Source organism: Carlito syrichta, unplaced genomic scaffold (assembly GCF_000164805.1).
Source record: "Carlito syrichta isolate Samal-C Ts95f unplaced genomic scaffold, Tarsius_syrichta-2.0.1 Scaffold301786, whole genome shotgun sequence".
In the NCBI taxonomy this organism is placed as follows: domain Eukaryota; kingdom Metazoa; phylum Chordata; class Mammalia; order Primates; family Tarsiidae; genus Carlito; species Carlito syrichta.
This window is the reverse complement of record NW_007245882.1, coordinates 617,793-623,792: the sequence shown is the minus strand read 5'-3', so window position 1 is coordinate 623,792 and position 6,000 is coordinate 617,793.

The following is a 6,000-nucleotide window of genomic DNA, read 5'->3' as shown; positions in this document are numbered from 1 at the left end:
AGTTACTTGGAAGGCTGAGGTGGAAGGATCGCCTGAGCCCAGCAGGTTGACGCTGGGATGACCATGAGCGAACCACTGCACTCCATCCTGGGCGACAGAGTGATACTCTGACTCAAAAAAAAGAAAAGAGAAAAAGAAAGTCATAAAATACATCATGCCACAGGAATATGTTACCAATCTCTGGAAGGATAAAAAACTTTGACCAAATGTACTTGTTTGACTGAAAAACTAAACAAAATCTGGTGCTGACACTACTTGTCTATATAGAAAATAAGAAATATTTTCAAAGCAGGATGAAATGAACTAATATTGACTGAAGTTTGTTTCTGGAGTCCTGAGGGGGCATAATTATTATTTAATCTAATTCTGGAAATATCATTTGGCTTGTATTTTCTCTAAAGATTGGCTCCAATCAGCTAATAGGAGAGGTGAGTTTAAATAAGTTGACTGATAAGTAGAAATAAGTTGAATGATAATAATAATAGCTAATATTATTGAGTGCTTAGTATTTTCCAATTTCTATTCTAAGCACTCACTATACATTTTTGTAAGTCAAAAGTTGATTTATTATCGCAACACTTACAAAGCAGTCACAATTATTTCTATTTTACATTGGGGAAACTAAGGCACAGATCATTTAGGTAATTTGCTAAAGGTTTACACAATTTAAAAAGTGGCCAAGGCAGATTTAAATTCAGGCAAACTGACTCCAAAATCTATGCTCTTAACCATTATGTTGTACAGTCTCTCAAGTATTCCAAAGAAGTAAAAACATGTTAACAAAAGTACTCCACAGAGCATGCATACATAATTTCATCTAGAATAAGGTTTTTAGATGTGTAATTCAACCAAGATTTATTAAGCATTCACTTGTATTAAGCATTGAAATTGAATTCTAGTGATGCAAGGATGAATGAGATCCCGTGCCTACCCTCAATGAGATCAGTCTGGCTGAAAAAAATACACATGCAAATAAATAAGTAAAACAAATATGTGGATTTATCTACAGAAGACATCAAAAACTAAGGAACACAGTGCTCAATGCTACCTTGGGAGAGTTAAGAGAGGCTTCTGGGAGTTGTCTGAGTGGAATCTTCAAAAGTGAGTATGTGTTTGTTAGGCCAAAGAGAAAGGGAAATAGAAAATAATTGCAGGTAGAGAGAGCACTATAAGAAAATATATACAGAACTGTTGTTGCTCACCGATGATGAAGCATAGGTTTGGAGCAAGAGTGTCCAGTAAGATAAGGCTGAAGAGGAAACAAGGATCCAGATTGTGATAAGCCTTGAATGACATTGTGTAGGCTTTGCACTTTGTCACCTTATCCTGTAGATAAAGGAGAACAATTGAATGGGCTTTATGTAGAGCAATTGCATAACCATATTGGTATTTTAGGAAATAGCAACTTGGAAGAGAACTTCAGTATTGAAGGTAGAAATTACTTAGGATTTGAATAGTCTAGGCAGAAGATGACAATCTGGACTAAGGCAAAGATATTAAGGATGCAATTAAAAGAACCACAGAGGTGAAGGGATAAAATCTGTTGGACAGTATTCCTGCTTGGATGTGGAAACAAGAAAAAAGAAAAGAAATTAAAAATCGTTTTTTAAGATACTAAAGTTTTAACTACATTTGCTTTCTTTAGAACCCATACTAAAACAATGCAAAGAATTTTTCTAAGGCACACAAAAATAGTATAAACTGGAAAACAACAGCAACAAAACATTAGAAGCTTGAAAGTTTGCACTACAGAACCCCCTAAAAGACACAAATACGGAGCCGGGCTCAGTGGCTCAGCCTGTAATCCCGCGCCTTTGGGAGGCTGAGGTGAGTGGATTACCTGACCCTGCGGGTTCGAGACCCGCCTGGGCAGTGAGACCTCATCTCTACAATAAATCAAAAAATCAGCCGGGTGTGGTAGCGCATGCCTGTAATTCCGGCTACTCGGAAGGCTGAGGCGGAAGGATCGCCGGAGCCCAGCAGGTCAAGGCTGCGGTGGCCGGGAGCAGCCACTGCACTCCAGTCTGGGCGACAGAGTGAGACTCCAACTCAAAAAAAAAGACTCAAATACATCTGGAAATTGTGGGTAAATGGAGGAAGCTGAAAAAGATTGGTTGAAAGTCTAAGAAGTAGTTAGATAATTCAAAACGTATAATAAAGTTACAATAATCAAGACTGTGACATTGCTTAAGGAGAGACATAGATAAGTAGAATAGAATTGAGAGTCCAGAAATAAGTGCTTATATTTATGAGCGACTGATTCTCAACAAAAATGTCAAAACAATTCAATGGAGAAAGAATAATTTTTTCAGCAAATGATTCTGGGATAATATTGGAAATCCACATGCAAAAATATAAAGTTGGAATCCTACCTCACATTGCACACAAAAATTAACTCAAAGTAAACCACAGACATAACGTGAGAGCTAAAATCATAAATCTCTTAGAAGAAAACAGAAGTGAATCTTTGTGACTTTGCATTAGACAATTGTTTCTTAGATATGACACCAAAAACATTATCACCCAAAGAAAAAAATAAATAGGATTTCATCAAAATTAAAAATGTTTGTGATTCAGAGGACACCATTAAGAAAGTAAAATGACAACCCACAGTGTCAGTGTGGGAGAAAATATCTGTTAATTATATATGCCATAGAAGACAGTAACCAGAATTTTAAAAAAAACAAAACTCTCGGAACTCAGCAATGAAAAAAGAAAGAGACCAATTTTTAATTGGGCAAAGGATTTGAACAGACATTTATCTGAAGATGTGACCAATAGGCATATGAAAAGATGCTCTACATCATTAGTCACTAGAGTAGTGCAAATTAAAAAACAATGTTTTCTGTAGAAGTTTGACTAGTTTGCACTCCCACCAACAATGTAGAAGCGTCCCCTTTTCTCTGCACTGTGCCAGCATCTATTGTTTTTTCATTTATTAATGGTGGCCATCCTTACTGGGGTAAGGTGGTATCTCAGTGTGGTTTTGATTTAGTTTTCTGATTAGTGAGGCTGAGCATTTCTTCATGTATATGTTGGCTTCTCATATGTTCATGTCTTCTGCTCATTTTTTAATAGGGCTGTTTATTTCCTTTTGGCTCGTTTAAGTTCCTTGGAGACACCTGCACATGCATGTTTATTGCCGCATTATTCACAATAGCAAAAACATGGAACTAACCTTACTGCCCATCAAAAGTAGACTGGATAAAGAAAACGTGATACATATGCATGATGGACTATTATGCAGCCATAAAGAAGGATAAAATCATGGACTTCTCAGCATTTTGGAGACAATCATTCTTAGCGATCTATCACAGAAACAAAGAACTGAGTACCACATATTCTTACTCATAAGTGGAATCTAAACAATAATCACAATAGCACAACGGAGAAACTAGCAGTCATGGGACACTGCCAGGGGAGAGAGGAAGGTGGGGGTTCACATAACAACACAAAGAGTACCTGATCCTAAACCATGAGAAGTGAAGGCCAGTTGGAGGCCCAAATTTCACCTGCACATATGTTACTTATGTACCTAATCCTGAATTGTACCTCACATCTTTATAATAAAATAAAGTTAAAAAAAATTAAAAAGCAATGATGGCTGAGTGTGGCCGCTCTGCCTGTAATCCCAGCACTTTGACAGGCTGAAGTGAGAAGGTTGCCTGAGCCCGGGAGTTCGAGGTCAACCTGGGCAATATAGCGAGATCTTGTCATTACAAAAAAAAAAATCAAAAAAGTTGCCAAACATGGTGGCATGCACCTATACTCCCAATTACTAAGGAGGCTGAGGCAGGAGGATATCCTGAGCCCAGGGTATCAAGGCTGCGATGAGTTGTGACTGTGCCACTGCACTCCAGCCTAGGTGACAGAGTGACTCTGACTCAAAAACAAACCAAAAAAAGCAATGATATATGACTTTTGGCCCACTAGGATGGTTAAAATCAGCAAGAAAAACAAGTGTTGGTGAGGAAGCAGAAAATTTGGAAGCCTCAGATATTGCTGGTGCCATTGAAAATTGGAACATCCACTTTGGGAAAGTTTGGCAGTTCCTCAAAATGTGAAACATAAAATTACCATATGACCTAGCAATGTTACACCTGTATATATGTAAAACAATGTAGTCACTTTGAAAAATGTCTGACAGTTTCTCAAAAGTTAAACTTAGAGTTATCATATGACTCAGCAATTCTTAGGTATTTATCCAAGAAAAATGGTAACATCTGACCATAAAAAATGTACATGGGCTGGACGTGGTGGCTCAGCTGTAATCCCAGCATTTTGGTAAGCCAAGGTGAGAGGATTGCCTTAACCCTGGCGTTTGAGACCAGCCTGGACAACTTGGTGAGACATCGTCTCTACAATAAATCAGAAAAAACTAGCTGGGCATGGTAGTGTGTTTCTGTAGTTGCAGCTACTTGAAAGGCTGAGGCAGAAGGATTACTCTACAGCAGGTAGAGGTTGCGGTGGCCATCAGCGTGCCACTGCACTCCAGCCTGGGCAACAAGAGTGAAACTCCAACTCAAAAAAAAAAAAAGTACATGAGTGTTCATAACAGCATTATTCATAATAGCTAAAAGTGGAATCAACTCCAATATTGTCACCTGATGAAAAGACAGACAAAACATAGTATATCGTAAGTGTAATATTATTTGACAGCATAAAGTAATAAAGGTACAGATACATGTAATAACATGGATGAACCATGAAAAACATCGTGGTAAGTGAAAGAAGCCAGATACAAAAGATAATGCACTGTATGATTCTGTTTACATAAAAATGTCTAGAGAATGTAAAAAGAGACTAATTTTAAAAAGAGAGAGAGAAAGAGACACAAGCAAATAGAATAGTAGTTGCCAAGGTCTGGAGGAAAAAGTACAGGGCTTCTTTTGGGAGTGATGAAAATGTTATAAAATTAAATATTGACTATAGTTACACAACTTTGTGAGAATGCTAAAAACCACTGATTATACACTTTAAAGGGGTAAAATGTATGATATATAAATCAGATCTCTAGCCGGGCTCGGTGGCTCAGCCTGTAATCCTGTGCCTTTGGGAGGCTGAGGTGAGTGGATTGCCTGAGCCCGCAGGTTCAAGACCTGCCTGGGCAGCGAGACCTCATCTCTACAATAAATCAAAAAATCAGCCGGGCGTGGTAGCGCATGCCTGTAATTCCGGCTACTTGGAAGGCTGAGGCGGAAGGATCACCAGAGCCCAGCAGGTTGAGGCTGCGGTGGCCGGGAGCGGCCACTGCACTCCAGTCTGGGTGACAGAGTGAGACTCCAACTCAAAAAAAACAAAAAAAATAAAATAAAATAAATCAGATCTCAATAAAGATGCTATTTTCTTTTTTAAAATCAGTTGAAATTCCATATTCCCTACCCTTATTCTAAATAGCCAAGTCACCTCATCTTTTTCCTCCAGGTAGACAAATGGAAGTTACTCTCTGGAAAGGGTAAAACAAAGAGCCTCTGTACTTAAAAGACTAGGCATAGTTGAGAATAAGGTACCATCCTGAAAACAAAGTAATTAAAAGAATGTATGCACTGGATATTGAGATTCCCAAAAGTCAGAAGGCTGACAGCCAGATATTTATTCTCCAGCCAAATAAAGAAAAAAAGTCTTCTTTGGAAAATCTGACCAGGCTAAGAGGAAAGGTCTTAAAATACATTGAGAGCTAAAATAACATTGAGAATTCTGAACATAATGATGCAATCAGATTCCCCTACAGTGAAACTCGGCTGGCAAGCTCCAATTTAAACATTTGGTAGAGTATGGGGTTAGATTAGTGACAATTACATATAAAATCAGCAAATGAAAAACCTTGATAAAAATTAACTCCCAAAGAAAAACGAAATTTAGGGCCAAAAAAGAACATGTCTTGACTGGGAATTGTGATTACGAAGTCATAATAATATAAGCACTAAATATTTACCTAACCAATATTATGTCAACTATACTGAAAGGTGAAAAGACAAGGAAAGAAGCATGTGAACAGTG